The sequence below is a fragment of the Erinaceus europaeus genome, chromosome 11 (genome assembly GCF_950295315.1).
Source record: "Erinaceus europaeus chromosome 11, mEriEur2.1, whole genome shotgun sequence".
In the NCBI taxonomy this organism is placed as follows: domain Eukaryota; kingdom Metazoa; phylum Chordata; class Mammalia; order Eulipotyphla; family Erinaceidae; genus Erinaceus; species Erinaceus europaeus.
The window spans coordinates 8,364,363-8,382,935 of NC_080172.1; positions in this window are offsets into that span (position 1 = coordinate 8,364,363).

An 18,573-nucleotide genomic window follows, 5' to 3' on the forward strand; every position below is an offset into this window, starting at 1 on the left:
TAACCAGGTGTGCCAACTCATGGCCCCAATCCTTTTCTTTCACTTTTCTGAAGAACAAATAAACATGTGTCTTTGTTTTCATCTGTTGCATGGCTTCTGAAATCTTTCAGATTATCAAAATCAACATGAGAGCTTTCTAAAAATGCAAACTCTCAACTGTATTCAGAATCAGAATCTCATACATTTATTATTGGGTGTCTGTCCTTTATTTTTTTTTTCCTAATGATTCTGCTAGTTGGTAAAGTTGAAGAAATACAGATTCATAGTGTTTATAAAGTATCTACCTGGAAATATTTTACTGTAAAAAATAGTTCTGCTCTAAGTGTGCATATGCACAAACATTCTGTGAAAAATGGATGTTTACTGGAGTAGTTATCACTCACACATGTGTTAATAAAAGTAAAATTTCATTGACTCTAGATGCCATAGACAAAAAGATGCAACAGTGTTCGTGGAATGCTGGCATGCCATCAATTATAAGATACTTTGTGACTCCAGAGATGATAGAAAGCATGCATCTTAAAATTGACAAAGTACAGGGAATTCTACTCTTGTAACCAGAGTTATAATGATGCCTATGAAGTTGAAAGGTAAAGAAGATTAACTTCTAGGATATTAGGGGAAAGGCGACTCATATGAGTGATTCTGGTAATGTTACTAAGACATCTGTCTAGATCTTAAATGAATCGACTTCTAAGACTTTTCTAATCATTATAAATCCATCCTGATAAGCTCTAAACTCCTATAATGTCTAGGGGAGGCTTTAAATAAAATTGATGATAGACAGGACTCTTTCATTGTAAGCCGAACGCTGATGAGAGGTCACCAAGAAACAAAAATATTGGAAGCAAAGTATAATAAAAATAAAATAATGTGGCTTTTCACAAAACTTGGAGTTCAGTTATTATTTACAGTCCTGTGGAAGAATCTACCTTTAAAGGCTTTCATGCTATGGCTTAGACTAAATGAAAAATTGTATGTCCTTTATGTTGTTCACTATGGTTTCTGTTTGGCTGTAGAAATGTTTTAAATATGTCTCCTAAAAAAATGCTAAGATTTAGACTAAATTTTTTTGCTTTTAGTAGCTGAGTAGTTATTTTAAAATGTCACTTAAGCATATGGTCTAGACCAAGTAAAATTTTGTTCCAGTCTAGTGCTGGTATTAATTTTGAATAATGGAACACTAAGATTTACCTCTTTTTGCTTTATAGTGTCCTACACTAATTTCATAGACACCATCTTGTTGCTTACTTATATCAATTTCATATGTTTTAATACTCAATTTGTACTGCTCTGCTAACTCAGTTATTTTGGGTATTACACATGGTTGCCTCCCTTTCTGCAAGTGACTTTCCTGAAGTCTCTAAATTGTGCATTCATCTTTATCACTAAGATGCCTGATTAGTTCATCTGAACCATCTATTTCTATAGTTTCTTTGAGAGACAGTGGGAACCGTCGCTTGAATGTCTTTAGTGTGTGGGGGCGGGAGATGGCCCTGGGCAGAAGCTATTTTATTATCTTGAATGATACCATTTCAAGCTGGGTGTTCAGTTTCACTGTTCCCAACTGGAAAGTGGTTTTCCATTTAGGTTATGTCATCCAAGGTGTAAAATGAACAGAACGCAACATGTATTTATTAATTTATTTAGTACTGAAATCAAAATACTGGGCTCAGCCGATGCCCAGGCCTTAGTTTTGAATGACTTCCTCTCTTTTTATTGCCAATTTTAGTAGTGTTCTCCTTGGCCCAGAGTACCCTATTTAGTCTGATCTCAACTGCTACCCAATGCCCATCACTTACCACAGGATCTGGTCTTCTAAACTGAGTATTTTATTTTCCATTATGTTTATATATTTGTGCAATTTCTATGTGTAGTATAGAAATTCAGTGAAGAAGGACTGAATGTTGGTTTGCCCTTCTCACCTGTTGCTTCATACTTCACAGAACTAGTTTCTAAATGTCCTTTCCCCCCTATTTTGTTGGATAAGACAGAGAGAAATTGAGAGGAGAAGGAAAGAGAGAGAGAGAGAAAAAGACCTAAAGACCTGTTTTACTGCTTTTGAAGCATCCCCGATACATGTGTGTGGCTGGGGGCTTGAACCAGGCCTTTGTGCTTAGTACTATGTGCACTTAATTGAGTGTGACACTGCCCTCCCCTCCTTTTTCTTAATTTTTTAAAAATTTCTTTATTGGGGGATTAATGTTTTACAGTCGACAGTAAATACAATAGTTTGTACATGCATAACATTTCTCAGTTTTCCACATAACAATACAACTGCCACTAGGTCCTTGTCATCCTTTTTTTTTGACCTGTATTCTCCCCTCCACCCACCCCAGAGTCTTTTTCCTTTGGTGCAATACGCCAACTCCAGTTCAGGTTCTACTCGTGTTTTCTCTTCTGATCTTGTTTTTCAAACTTCTGCCTGTGAGTGAGATCATCCCATATTCATTCTTCTGTTTCTGATTTATTTTACTTAACATGATTTCTTCAAGCTCCACCCAAGATGAGCTGAAAATAGTGAAATTACCATTTTTAATAGCTGAGTTGTATTCCATTGTGTATCTAGACCACAACTTGCTCAGCCACACATCTGTTGTTGGACACCTGGGTTGCTTCCAGGTTTCCCGTCCTTTTGGTTTCATAGGAAGCTATGTTTACTATGCCGGCAGACTCAGCTGGACTCATGGCCATAAAAGACTGGGCCCCAAGCACAATGGTGCTGGCTCTTTTCTACAGCTATCAACTTTCCCATAGAAACACTTAGCAAAAATCTTAACAGGTGACTTTTTTTCTTTTGTGTACACAGAAAGTACAGTTTGTCTGGGTTATTAGCAGAGCCTTGGGTAGAGTAGCAGATTTATTAATATTATTATCATTATTAACTTAGATTTTTCTGATATACAAAACTATTGCCTACCTCTGAGTTATTTTAATAGTGAGAGGCACTGACAAAAGATTAGAAGATGGGGTTCAGGTTGTAGCACAGCGGGTTAAGTGCACATGGCGCGAAGCACAGGAATCGGCTCAGGGATCCAGGTTTGAGCCCCAGACTCCCCACTTGCAGGGGGGTTCCTTTCACAAGCGGTGAAGCAGGTCTGCAAGTGTCTATCTTTCTCTCCCCCTCTGTTTCCCCTCCTCTCTCCATTTCTCTCTGTCCTATCCAATAACAACAACAGCAATGGCAATAGTAACAGTAGTAACAACAACTAGGGCAACAACAAAGACAATAAAGTTGGAAAAATGGCCTCCAGGAGCAGTGGATTCATAGTGCAGGCACCAAGCCCCAGCAATAGCCCTGGAGGGAAAAAAAAAAAAGTAAATAAATAGAAATTAAAAGATTAGGAGTACAGTCAAGGTATTTTTCTGGTTATCTCTAGCACCTGCTTTTCCTTGTGGCTTTAAACTCAACCCCAGTCTAATGTTTCACTATTGAATGGTCCTACCTTCTGAGTTTTAATAGAAAAGCTCAATAATAGTGGGGTTGTTTTTCTTTCTTTTTTCTTTTTCTTTCTTTCTTTTTTTTTTTTTTTGCTGTTGTTTATCTTTTATTTTTCCCTCTGTCCTCACTATATTCTGTTCTCCTCTTTATTTCTATCATGTGGTAACTAGTATCCTGTGTTAAATACTTTTACTTTCTATACCTAGAATGCTGTGCTTTTTTTTTTTTTTTATGGTCCTTGAATGACACTGAGTAGTAGACTAAAACAAGTTCTCAATCTATCATCTTGAAATAAACACCTAGAAATATCTATAAGGGGCCAGGTGGTGGCACACCCGACTAAGTGAACACATTACAGTGCAAGGTCATAGGTTCAAACCCCTAGTCTCCATAAAGGAAGAGTTTTGTGAGTGGTGAAGCAGGTCTGTCTGCAGGTATATCTCTCCTGTCTCTCCCTCTCTATTTCCCCCTCCTCTCTCAATTTCTCTGTCTCTATCCAATAAGAGAGAAAGGAAGAAAGAGAGAGAGAGAGAGAGAAAGAAAGAGGAAAAAGAAAAAAGGAAGGAAGGAAGGGGACGAAAGGAAGGAAGGAAGGAAGGAAGGAAAGAAGAAAGAGAAAGAAAGTTAGAAAAGAAGGAAAGAAGAGAAATGAAGAAAAGTTTATCTATTTTAATAGCACAGTTTAATTACTATTCAAAATTATCAAGGAAACTGAATCTACTCTTGTTTTTGAGTACAGAACTGTTGAACTAAGTAATTTAACAGAGCACTTAGGTTTATCCTGATTTTTATACAATTCATTCTCCAACATACAGACAGTGTTAATACATTTCTTTTTTTAAGTATTTAATTTATTTATTACGTGATTTCTTCTTCTAGCGCTTGCCCTTCTTCCGTAGCCAGTCAACAGCGTCAGGTTGAGCCTGACGTGAAGTTTTGAGACCTCCTTTGAATCTGGAGAGGTGGCAGTCGTTGACTATGTGGGTAACGCGTTTGGCAAAGGACAGCCCCTCAACGTTAAGTTGGAGGACTCGAAGAGCAGGACCAACAGCTTGAAAGCTGTCAGGAGCTGCTTGTTGCTGGCTTTGAAAGTGACTGGGATCCATGTGGATTCAGTTGGCTAGGAAGGATCGTCAGTTTCCCCAATGAATGGGTACTCACAGGATGCACCACGAGAAGGTCGATCCGTAGGTTGAGAAAGAGAGAGAGAGAGAGAGAAGTCAGAGCAGTATTCTGTCATTTGCATCTATAGGAAGTGTGCTGGGGATTGAACTGAAGACCTCATACTTGAGTCTACTACTCTAGCCACTCTGCCAACTCCCAGGTTATTATTAATAAATTTCATATGTTTTACCAACCTCTTTGATTCTGCTTTTGTGTTTGTCTCTCCTCTGAACAACTCAATGGTACACATAATATTTTCTTTTGTGGCTTGACAGTAATCATGGTTATTATTTATCTACTGCTCACTGTCATTTTTTGTATTTGTAAACTAATGTAACCAAAATATTTTTTAAATTTTTTTGTAATAACTTTATTTATTTATTGGATAGAGACAGCCAGAAACCAAGAGGAAAGGGGATGGTAGGGAGTGAGAGAGAGAGAGAGAGAGAGAGAGACCTGCAGTTCTGCTTCAACACTTGTAAATATTTCCCCCTGCAGGTGAGGACTTGGGGCTTAAACCTGGGTCTTTGTGTATTATAACATGTGCCAAAAATATTTTCAGCTTGCACAGAAGGACCTAGTAGGGGTTGTCTTGTTATGTGGCAATGTTATACATGTACAAACTGTTGTATTTTTACTGTCAACTGTAAACCATTAATCCCCCAATGAAGAAATTTTTAAAAAGCTATAAAAATATTTGTTTGCATTATACCTATTCTTAAGTTTGAATCATTTTAATCATGACATTGGGGATAATAATGATTTATAAGATAGTTGTCATGCAACTATCTTTTTTTTTCTTCTCCAGGGTTATTGCTGGAGCTTGGTGCCTGCACTAGGAACCTACTAGCCCACTGCTCCTGGAGGCAAGTTTTCCCAATTTGTTGCCCTTGTTGTTGGATAGGGCAGAGAGAAATGAAGAGAGGAGGGGAAGACAGAGAGGAGAGAGAAAGATAGACACCTGCAGACCTGTGTCCCGGGCTTTGAAGAGACGCCCTGCAGGTAGGGGAGGGCCACAAACAGGGATCCTTACTCTGGTCCTTGTGCTTTGCGTCATGTGCGCTTAACCTGCTGCGCAGCAAATAACTTTTTAAAAAAGACTTCTGTTTTAATAAATATTTTTTATTTAATATTATTTTTAAATTGTTTTTAAATGTTATTTTTAAATATGTTTATTTATTATTGGATAGAGACAAAAAGAAATTGAGAGGGGGATGTGAAGATAGAGAGGGAGAGAGAGAAAAGTAACTGCAGCTCTACTTCACCCCTTGTGAAGTTGCAGGCAGGGATTGGGGGCTTGAACCTGGGTCCTTGTGCACTGTAGTGTGTGCACTTAACCAGGTATGTCAACACTTGGCCCCCTTAATAAACATTTTCTTCATTCTTTCATTTCTTGGGTAGAGACACAGAGAAATTGAGATTGAAGGGGAAGATGGAGAAGGAGATTTAAAAGAGAGAGAGAGAGAGAGAGACGTTTACAGCACTGCTTCACCACTCATGAAAGTTCCTCACTGTACTTGGGGACCGGAAGCTGCAACCCAGATCCCTGTGTACTGCAGCATGAGTGTTCCGCTGTGCGTGCCACCACCTGGCCCCCGGAAATACAGTTTCTTATCTTCCTGTGTCCTTCTCGTACACTGCTCCCACGCCACCTGAAGCCTTCCTCTACCATTGTGTCCAGGGTCCCCGTGTCACCTGTGGCACCTACTGTCTCCCTGTTTTAGAGAACTTGGTTCTTCTGCGGTTGACTAAAGCCAGTCTAAGCTTTACCATTTGCTTTCCCTTTCTTTGTGTCTTGAATTTTGTAGCTAAGTAAGGTCACTTGCATTATTCCTTTTGTCTTATTCACTTAACATCAAACAGTTTTTTAAATTTTTTTTTAAAATTTATTATTGGATAGAGACAGAGAGAAATTGAGAGGGAAGAGGAAGATAAAGAGGGAGAGAGATAGAGAGACACCTGCAGACATGCTTTACCACTCCTGAAGCTTTCCTCCTGCAGATGGGGCCCAGGGGCTTGAACCCAGTCCTTCTGCACTGTCTACCTTCTCCACCTAGCCCCACATCAAGCAATTTTTATCTCAACTCCAGTCAGTATGTCACATCAATGCTGCCATTCTTAGAATGAAAGTCACTGTTTCGGTTACCAAGAGTTTTAGATTGTTTTTGTGTTTTAATTACTTCAGTATGCATTTTTCTGACCTGTATTATTTATTTAATTTGGTGAATCCAAATCTTTCTATTTCCTTTGTCCAAGAAGAACTTCCTCCCTGCAGTGTTCTATGGAGAGGAAGGAAGATAAGACACAACTATGCAACCATATTTCTCTAAGGCCTGTCCCTTTCAAAAACCACTACTATAAGACTTAATTTACTCCTTAATATCTATTAAACTTTAAGTTTAAATATGACTTTATGGGACAGCTACAGAAAATAGGAGTTTCCTTTGTCAGGATATTACTAAATTGTAGAGGTCTTGCTGTTTAGTGGTGGTGGTGGTGGTGGTGGTGGTGGTGGTGGTGGTGGTGGTGGTGGTGATGGTGGTGGTGATGGTGTGTGTGTGTGTGTGTGTGTGTTGATGTTCCTTGCTGAGCAAAGCAAAAGTAGAATGTAAGGGGAAGTGAGATGGAAGAAACTGAAAATAAACTATGCCAAGTCAGTTCGACTAAATGCCTCTTTCCTCTCAGAATCAGTATTCCAAGATATCTTATATTTTCTTCATACTGAAAATGTCCATTTTAGAAAAACTTGTGGTAAATATCTGATCGTCCAAAAGGATAAAAGCTCAGTTGCCAGTGTGAGCCTCTACTCCTGTAATTTCATAATCTTGTAAACCACTAGGATAAAAGCTCAGTTGCCAGTGTGAGGCTCTACTCCTGTAATTTCATAATCTTGTAAACCACTATTAGATCACTAATCAAAGCCTGCTCTCCTCCCTTCTCCTCTCCTCCCCCTCCTTTCCCCTTTTCATCTCTTTGCTTTCTTCTTTTCTCCCCTTCACCTTATTTTTCCCCTTTATTTTCTTACCAGAGCACTGCTCAACTCTGGCTTAAAATGGGACTTCAGAGCCTCAGGCCTGAAAGGCTTTTTGCATAACAATTATACTATCTCCCACTCCTACCCCCTAAAAAATTCCTTTTCAAATTGGTTGCAAATAGAGCTAGTCTTCTCAAACATCAGAACTTTTAGAAAGATCCAGTGACCTGGTATAGCAACATGAATAGTTGTTTGAAAATAGAAGAAATAAGCATTTCAACTACTAAATAGCTTATACTTTATAGCTTTTGTTTGAAACCATATCGTAGGATCAACTTACCTCTGATTTCTTGGTAAATTTGGAATCAATTTAAGGAGTCTTAATTAACCTCAATAATCCTGTAAAAAATATGTACTTTTATGTATAGCAATTGATACCATGAATAATATGGATATTAGGGGCATTCACCTTCATAACATCATAAATTGAGGTGTAATTTTTGTGTCTCCAAAAACCTAATTACTGATATCTGCTATTGACCAAAATCCTAGCCAGTAACAATCAACTAATGCATATGGTGTTCTTTATATCCACAACATAGTGTATTTAGAGAAAATAAAATGTTGTTGACTATATCCTAAGGGAAATAAATTTTCAGTCTTGCACTGGATTGATCTATACTATAGTTTCTGTTTACATGAAAATTCAAATATAAGTAGACTCATGCAATTAAACCTGTGCTATGCAAGGGTCAGCTGTACTACCAGTAAAGTGATTCAACATTATTCATTAACTAGTTCCGTGTATAAAGAGACTTCTATATGACCTGACTTCATTTTTTTTCTTATAAATATTTACACTTCTGAACTAAGCACAAAAGCTTTAAGTTTGTTCATGGGTATGTATAATTAAAACAAACTTATTTTAAAGCAATAGTTTATATGTACATACCTTGTACTATGAACTATAAACATTAGTTATGATATATAACTAAATAATGTAACAACTAAATTTTCTAATTTGGATGCTCCTTCTCTAAATCTCAAAATCAACTTCAACATTTTTTAAGTCTGGGAAATTACAGTTTGATAGTCACATCCAAAGTTTTGAATAATAACCTGTGGCAAGGAGATTCCAAGTGAGTGCAAAATTTCTTTGGGGTTTTTGGAAACTTGTCAAATAACCAAGGCAGGAGAGGGGAAAGTTTACATAGAACCAGACTTTTTTCTCTCTTCTTTCCTTCCTTCCTTCCTTTTTATTTTTTTTTCTTTCTTTCTTTTTTTCCTTTCTTTCTTCCTTCTTTACCAGCCCACTGCTTAGCTCTAGTTTATAATAGGGGAATGAACCTGGGACATCAGAGGAGTCCCAAGCATGAGAGTCTCTTTGCATAGCCATTACGCTATCTCCTCCAACCCTAGGGCTAGACCTTTTGAAAATGATTGAATACCTGCAAAAGACCAGAGACAAAATTTTGATTTGCTATTCTGAAATTTACAATAGATGCTTCTTCTTTCTGCACAATCTTATGGACTTAGCAGGTTTTCCTACCAATCTGACTGAGACAAGATAGATAAGTCATATGTTTGATCTCAGAAATTTGTTCTAGTGGAAACTGTCGTAATACAATCACCAAAAAACATCAATGTCATCAAGTTGAAGACCTTCTACCAGGATGTAGACTCCACATGTCACTTCTGTAGTAGACCTATTTGTCCTGTCCAGCTTTCAGTCTGAAGCTACTAATTTCAAGCAATCACCACAAATATGTGGAGGGTCAAATTGGCAGGCTATGTAAATGTGTATATTTCAGGAAACTCTTTTATTGATGGCCAGGCTGGATTCCACAGGAACAGCCAAGATGGGTCCATTTAGCATTAGGTTTTAGTCCAAGCTCACTTGTTCCTACCTTGAGCCACATACACATTTAGAGTTCCAGTCCAGTGATTCACTGAAAAATAAATACTGAGATGATAATTAATTAGAAAGTTTGCAAGTCAAGTGTCACTTCCTGCCAAAAACTGGTCTTCAGGGAAGAAAAGGTATAATGTCATTATGACTGGTTTACAATGGACCATTTTCCCTCAGATTCTCCAAGCTTTGATACCTGTGGATTAATATTCCTAACATTTTGCTTGGATTTTCAATGCTATTCAAAACTCATGTAACTTCTATAACCAGTTGAAACCAACCAGATGAAAGATTTCAGCCACATCCACTCACCAAACCAATTTGTTGCTGTGGTTCTTAGGTTTTTGATTCCCCCATCTGTGTGGCTTGGTTCGCGTGAGGTCAGATTCAGAAATGGGTGGGAAAATCTTGCCTAACTAAAGGAGTCATTTCCACTTAATAGAGAAGAAGGATGTTTTTACTGATGCTTCACTGATGGAATCTTTCCCTAGGGCAAGAAATAATAACAAAATTCCCCCTACCTGCTCTAATTTGTCTGCAAAACAACCATCTCCAAAAGAGCTTATTAAACACCCTCAAGGGGGTGATAGTGACACTCCTTTGAAAACAAGTATGAGATCAGGAAAGAATAAGAACTGAAGCCACCCTGTCACCTGGGGTACTAGACAGGGAATCTTTAGATTCCCCCATAGATAATATGGGCCTATATTTCTAATAAATCCCCCCTCTCTTCCATCATTGGTCACAGCTATTGAGAACATCATTGTCACAAGCCCTTTTGTAGGCTTCTACAAGATCTAGCCTCAGTATGAACTAGTAATGGTAGGGACTGTCCCACTCTCTAAAGCGAAGTTGGGCCATCCTACTCTGCCACTCCAGGAAGACTGGGATTAAAGACTATAATGTTCTCAGCTGTGATCATGGACTGCAAGCTCAATCTAACCAGGCTTTGGAGGCTGTACAGGCTTTGGTGCTAAATATGAAAAGATAAGGGTCCTGGGTTAGATCATTTTGGTAAGTAGTTAAGTGTATTTATATATTTTCTTCAAATTTGTGAGCAACTCTGCTCTAATCCTGCTTCAGTTCTACTCTCAAGTCTGGCACCATCTTCCCAGACAATATTTTTAGTCTACTTCCATGTTAGCTATCAAGCTCAAGCAAAGATTTACTAAACCATAGGCTCTTAGAAATATACCTAAAATTAACTTCCTAGCTTCCTTTTGCCCTAAGATCCCTACTTTCATCTCCTATATTCCTACTTTTTGGTTCCTGTTTATTAAATATTTTGCCTTTCTTTCCATCTTATTCTCTTTCAGCTACAGTGTTGTAGATGTTACTATGATTCTGTCCTGAACTCCCTGGGCAGACAACCTTCCCAACATGTCCTGGAATCTCACTTCTCCACAGCCTATCCCATTAGGGAAAGATCGGAACAGGCTAAGGGCATGGATCCACGTGTCAATATCCATGTCCAGCGGGGAAGCAGTTACAGACGTTAGAACTCCCACATTCTGTACCCCCAAAACAATTTTGGTCTATACTCTCACAGGGGTAAACAAGAGCGAAGCTTCCAATGGATGGGGTGGGACACAGAACTCTAGTGGTGAGAACTGTATGGAATATTACCCCTATTATCTTATAATCTTGTAAGTCAATACTAAATCATTAATAAAAAAATTTTTTTAAAGAATTAAAACTAAACTCAAACTCAGAATCTTGATTTCCAGCTCAGTTCTATTCTTTATCAGCTATGACCTTGGAGAGCAATCATTATTTACTGAGTAGCTCAATAAATTTTTCAGTCATGTGTGTGTTTTAAATTCATTTCCAAAAGTGGCAACAACATCATAATAATTACTAAGTCTGCAAGTTATGGATTATAATTAAATAAGGACAGAGTTTAATGATCTGCTCATGTACTAACTACTAGCAATTTGAGGAGCCAGGAAATATCTCCACATTTCATTTCATGAGGAGGGGAGTTTCAGGGATCAAACCCAGGACCTCATACATGCAAGGAATGGATCTTGCAGCAGAACAACATCCTTGGACTTCTGGATTGGTAGTTTTTATTTATTTATTTATTTATTTATTTATTTATTTATTTTACTTTTTAGACTCCAAGGACAATTGCTGCTTCATTCTAAATATGATGACTTTTTTCCCTCTCCTTTTCTGAGCTTTAGTTTTAATTTATTTTAATCCAAAAAATATGACTGGACTAAACCTAAAGTCCTCCTTTGAACTAGGGTAGCCTATGATCTTATAATTAGCCTAAGCCTTAAACTTGTAGAGATTATAGTTGGGTTCAGTTTAGTGCAAACAACACACATATTTATAAAATAAAGTTGAGAGGCATTGGGTAGGAGGTGGCATGAGATTAGGGGTCTGGTATTCATCTAGGAAAGCTTCCGGCCTGAAGGACTTTCATCTGGAACTGGCAGGGAGGGACACTATGTAGGGTAGCTGAGGGAAGAAGCTCGGTTCTAGCCTCAGAAGGTCTCAGGAAAACATTTGTGGGGATTATTCAGAGTGAGAGACCACTAGCAGGTCTAACAGGCTGAATGACAAACTAAATCAAGGCACCTACCCTGAGGGAAACAAAAATGAGCCCTTCTCAGTGCTCTGCCCTCCATAAAATGCAGTGACAACTATTGACTGGCTAAGGTGAAATGAACTGTAGAATTGCTTTGAAGTCCATGGTTAGAAGTTGTATGTAGTTGAGAAACTGTCGAAAGATTCAAAGTCAGGGAAAACTGTGAAAGAATACTGTTTCTGTGTTTTAGAGCTTGCCAAAATACAAAGTTTCCTTTCTGTTACTCATGTCCTCTTCCTTCTAGTTCATTTTTCTTAAAACTTTGCCATCAAGGAGAAGTCTCTTTTGTAGCCCTGAATAGAGAATGTTTAGCACTTTTGCATTCAGAATCTTCAAAATAAAAGGAGCAAATCTCAATAACTGTCATTTTTAACTGTAATTTTCTTTTGTAGTGTCCTAGGGGAAGAGGGAACACTAGAAGTAATACCCAGTCCCAATAAATAGGAACATAATTAGGAAAGGCTATCTAATGTTCACAGGACCACTAGTACAACAGAACCATAAACAAATACAGACTGGGAACGACAGCCCAACTCTATCTCGAGCCCTTCTTGATCTTTTCTTTACACACAGTATTAATCACTGACTCCTAAGAGTTGCTTGAAAGATTCAGTCTTTGAACCTATAAAAACATTTATCTATACTATAATCCAGGCAGCACCTTTCACCACAAATTTTATGTATATTATCTTTCATCTTCAAAGAGAAATTGAAAGGTAGAGGAAACCTAAGGTTGGAGTTGTTCAGTGGTATGGCCAAGATGGCAATGCCATGTTCCACTCGTCTGTTAGACCTCCATCCTCTGGTCCTTCCACTCTCGAGGGAAACTATTTGCTTGCTCTTAAAGCAAAAATTAAGGACATACCCCAGGAATAACATGTCTATAAACTCCAGGCTAAATCACAAGATAAAAGTATTTAGGTCCAAACAAATGTGTAAATAAAATGTGTAAAGTAAGAACCATTTATTTAAAAGAGTATTTATTTGTTTACTTATCAGCAAGAGAGATAGAACCAGAACACTGCTCTGAACACACAAATTCTGGACCTCAGTCACACTTGAGGATCCAACACCTTTTTCACTTTGTCACTTCCCAAGCTATCCTACTAAGAACAATTTCTTATTCTTTTTTAAAATTTTGTATTAGTGATTTAATATTGATTTATAAGATTATAAGATAACAAGGTATAATTTTACACTGTTCCCCCACCAGAATTCTGTGTCCCCATCCACTGAAAACTGCAATAGCCGCCCCCCACCCCAGATCACAGATATAGATTGACTTATTTCTATAACTATTTATAATTTTTTTCCTCTGGTTTTGCTTTCTCTTTCTTTCTAAGTCACACCTATTACTTCCAAGTGTCCTTCCTTTTTTTCTTCTTCTCCTTTTCCTTCTTCTCCTCCTCCTCCTCCTCCTCCTCCTCCTCCTCCTCCTCCTCCTCCTCCTTTTTCTCCTTCTTCTCTCTCTGGGTCTTGATGGAGCTAATGGAATTAGAGCTCAGAGTTCTCTGGTCATCTTCCCCTAACATTCACCCCATTGGGAGTATGGAACAAAATTATTTTAGGGGTTCAGAAGGTATGAGTTCTGGCTCCTGTAATTGTTTCTCCACTGGACATGGGAAGTGGCAGGTGGATCCATACCCTCAGCCTGTTTCTATCTTTCCCTGGTGGTGTAAGGCCCTGGAGAATCAAGGTTCCAGGAGACATTGGTGAGGTAATTTGCCCAGGGAAGTCAGGATGAAATTATAGTAGTATCCACAACTTGGTGACCTTGAGAACATTAAGTCATATTTCACTAATATTTTTCAGAAGAAAAGAAAGGTCCTAAACGGAGTATAGACTTTTTTTTTTTTTGGTTATGTGTATAAGCTTTTAATTTTTATATAATCCCATTTATTTAATCTTGATTTAGTTTCCTTTGCCTATGAGGTTAAGTCTCCAAATAAATCTTTCATGTTAAGCCCATAAATTTGTTTCTTATGCTTATAATTTTAAACAATCTTCAGATTATAGCTGACTTCCATATAGACAAATTGAAGTATTCTATGTATGCTTGCATGGGAAGGTTTCAAATATTTTTCATCTCTTAAAATGTTAAATATATATATATATATATATATATATATATATATATATAGGAATTAACATAGACTTAAAGCATGATGATGAAATAAATTATAAATGTTCTTAATGTTATCACCATGTGGCAGTCCCACTCTGACTGATAACCAGAAATACTTTTTCTTCTTCTAGCGTTTGCCATTCTTCCGTAGCCAGTCAACAGCGTCAGGTTGAGCCTGATGTCAAGTTTCGAGACCTCCTTTGAATCTGGAGAGGTGGCAGTCGTTGACTATGTGGGTCATAGTCTGTCTGGAGCCGCAGGGGCAGTTCGGGTCGTCTCTGGCTCCCCAGCGATGGAACATAGCGGCGCACCGGCCATGGCCTGTTCGATAGCGATTGAGGAGGGCCCAATCATAACGTGCTAGGTCAAAACCGGGTTGACGTTTGCAGGGGTCTGTGATGAGGTGTTTGTTCTTGACCTCAGCTGACTGCCAACTCTGTTTCCAAGAGTCTGGAACAGAGAAGTTCAGTGTAGGCGTAGAGAACCAGATTGGGTGATGAGACGTCAAGCGTTGGACAGGGTGGGCGAAGATATCCAGAAATACTGATAACTAGAAATAACTCTTTTTGATTCATAAGAGAAATGTGTACCTTTTCAAGGTATTGATAGTAAGGAATACTTCTTAGGCACACAGAGATGCTATCCATCAATCTTATCATTAAAGAAATTAGGAAAAGCATCACTGAGTAGCTGGTATGATATGACTGTAAGTGATGGGATTATAAGAGACTTATTTCAGAGAAGTCATTTCAGGAAGAATGAAGACATGAAGACAAGAAAGGGAATTATGTTTGGTAAAGAGCCGATGGGCCCCATTCATCCAGAGGATGAGGTACAGAATTCAACCCTAGAGCAACCTCTTGGCACACATGTAGTTGTTCTCATGATGAAACTGTGGTTAGATTCCTTCAATGAGCTTTTTGTTCAGTGGGTATTAATGAGGGGGAAACCAGAAAGGAAGAAGTCAGAGGATGCCAAATGTTGACTACATCTGGTAAATGAGTGTGCTTATGACCAGCATTATCCATGTCTGACCTTTGCCAGACTTTCAGTTCCAAGTACCAGTTCAAGAGAAATAGGATCTTTCTTCTTTCTTTTTAAATAATTTTTAATTATATCTTAATTTATTTTTAATTGATTTGTGATTTAATAATGATTAACAAGATAACAGGGGTAAAATTCCACACAATTCCCACCACCAGAGTTCTGTGTCCCATCTCCTCCATTGGAAGCTTCCCTATTCTTTATCCCTCTGGGAGAGTGGACCAAACATCTATATGGGGAGCAGAAGGTGGAAGGTCTGACTTCATTAATTGCTTCTCCACTGGACATGGGTGTTGGCCGGTCAATCCATACCCTCAACCTGTTTCTATCTTTCCCCAGTGGGGCAGGACTCTGGAGAGGTGAGACTTTAGTGATACACTGGTGAGGTCATCTGCCTGGGGAGGTCAGGATGGAATCATGATAGCGTCTGGAACTTGGTGGCTTAAAGGCAGGAAGATATAAATCAAATTGTTCAATAAACAGGAACCCAAAGATAGGCACTGAGCAAATGAAACTAAGGGTCTTCATGTGGAAAGAAGCTAGGAAGTTTATTTTAGGTATGTTTCATGTAGCCAATGACCTTAGCAACTTTTGCCTGAGCCTAACAGCTAACATGCAGGTAGATTAAAAATATTGTCTGGAAAGATAGTGTCAGAGTTGAGAATAGGACTAAAAAACTGGATTAAAAGAGAGAGTAGCTGGGACCGAATGGTGGCACACCTGGTTGAGCGCACATGTTACAATGTGTAAGGACCTGGGTTCAAGCCCCCGGCCCCCACCTGCAGGAAGAAAGCTTTCACAAGTGGTGAAACAGGGCTGTAGGTGTCTCTCTCCCTATACCCCCCTTCCCTCTTGATTTCTGGCTGTCTCTATCCAAATAAACAAATAAAGATAATTTTTTAAAAAGATTTAAAAAAAAAAAAGAGTAGCTCCCAAATATGAGAAAAGTATATAAATAACATTAACTGTTCACCCCATCAATCTGAACTAAGGCCCATGTCTAGTCCTATTTAGCACAGGAGCCTGTGTGACCTCTGCATCCCTGTCAGTCTGAGCTCAGTCCATGGTCACAGCTGGGAACATTCTAGGCTGCACTCATTTCAGGACCACTCCTCCTCAAGTAGCTAAGTAGGCTGACCCAGCCTCCCTTCAGAGAGTGGGGCAGTCTCCTATCATTGCTGCTCTACAGGGAGGGCAAGATCCTAGAGAGACACACAAGAGGGCTTATGATGACATTCCTAATGGAAGTGACCAGTGATGGCGGAGAGAGGGATCTATTAGAGGTGTAGACCCATCCTATCTATGTGGGAATCCAAAGATTCTATAACTAGAGCCTAAGATGATGGAATGGCCTGGTATTGACCAAAAAGACCATCATTAAAGTGAGCCTGTCTTTTGCCTTTATCCAGCTTTTGTAGGCTTTACTTTATCTAACAAGGTTAGGCTTAAAGTGATTGTGAGACATGACATAGGGTGTAGGAGAGGAAGGTTTCTAGGCCTAAGTAGTAAATATTTGATTAAGTACTTTTCTTTAGGTCTTTTTACTTGCTTGTTGAACTTACTGATTCTAGTTATAGCAGATTACTGAGTACTTTTAGTTTTGTTATTGGATAGAACAAAGAGAAATTGAGAGGGGTGGAGGATGTAGAGAGGGAAAGAGACAAAGAAACACTTGCAGTCAAGTGAAACTTACCTCCTGCAGGTGGGGACTAGGCAGTTGAACCTGGGTCTTTATGCACTATAATGTGTGCACTTAACCAGGTGTGCCACTGCCTGGCCCCAGAAGTTTGATTTTTCTATAACATTTCTTCTTTTTCTACCTTTTCTTATTGATCCTACATTTTGGGTTCTTACAATCAAGAATGAAATATAGACACCCCCCTCACCAACGCAAAGTACAAAATCAGAGAGAAAAAGGCGAGACTGTGTATTACATAATATGCAACAATCTTCTAAAAAAAAAATGCACACAAAAACAGCAGTTTTTCTTTTTCTTTTTTCTTTCCATTTTAGAACAAAGCCAGACAATCAGAACCAGAAGTTCAAGGGATATTCTCTGTGGGGGATATAGCTCAGCGTCACTGTAATTTGGATATAAATGTAATTTATATTAATTAGTGGGTTAGGACCGGTGTGGCAGGCATAATGATGACAGCCTGGGGAAATTTGGCTTAGCAGGGCAAGGACTAGGAAGACATTGAAGACAGCTGAACAAGGTGATGATAGGATTAGTATACTTGTTTCAAAAGAAAAAAATGATTTATTTTCATAAAAGAAAGTGAAAGATCTGAGCGCCACTTATCCTATGTGGTGTAGGAGATTGAACTTAGGCCTTTATATACATAAGAATAGCACCGTAACCACTGGACAACCAACCTCTCCTGCATCTTGAGGAAGAATAATTTTTTTTTTTCCTCCAGGGTTATTGCTGGGGCTCAGTGCCTGCACCATGAATCCACTGCTCCTGGAGGCTATCTTTTTCCCTTTTGTTGCCCTTGTTGTTTTATTATTGCTGTGATTATTACTGTTGTTATTGATGTCACTGTTGTTGGATAGGACAGAGAGAAATGGAGAGGAGGGGGAGAAAAAGGCACCTGCAGACCTGTTTCACCACCTGTGAAGCTCCCCTGCAGGTGGGGAGCCAGGGGCTCAAACTGGGATCCTTGCACAGGTCCTTGCACTTCGTGCCATGCGCACTTAATCCACTGCGCTACCACGCGACCCCTGAGAGAGAGTAATTTTAACAGCTTTATCCCCATAAGTGAAAGTGGAAAGAAATGGCAAACAACTAAAATCAAATAGAAGACATTGCAGCATATCATGTAAAATATAACGAGGAAATTGTTAGAAGGGGAGAGAAGGGTCAAAAAGAGGCCATGGCAATATATTTGGGAAACAAAATTAATAAGACCATCATATTATGAGAGGGAAAGGAAAAGCTATGTAAGTTCTGAGAAGAAAAGCATCTGTCTTCCCATTTCACCAATGAATGAAGCCTAGTACATAATAGTTGATTGATAAATACAGAGAAGTGACTAAAGAATAAAAGCAAACCTGTTGAAGGTACTAGTAGAGTCCTTATAGTGTAGTATTATGATTTTTCATGACTGATTTTCTTTATTTATAGTTTCTGAATTTAGATCTTTATTTCAACATTTTAGCTCTTTCTTATAAATGTCTCCAGTATACATTAAACATGGTATACATATTTGCTGAGTTAATAAACTAATAGATGCTCTTTTTACATAAAAAAATGAAACCCATAAAACATCAACATTATTATGTAACATAATTACATAACAGTATTATGTAAACAGGT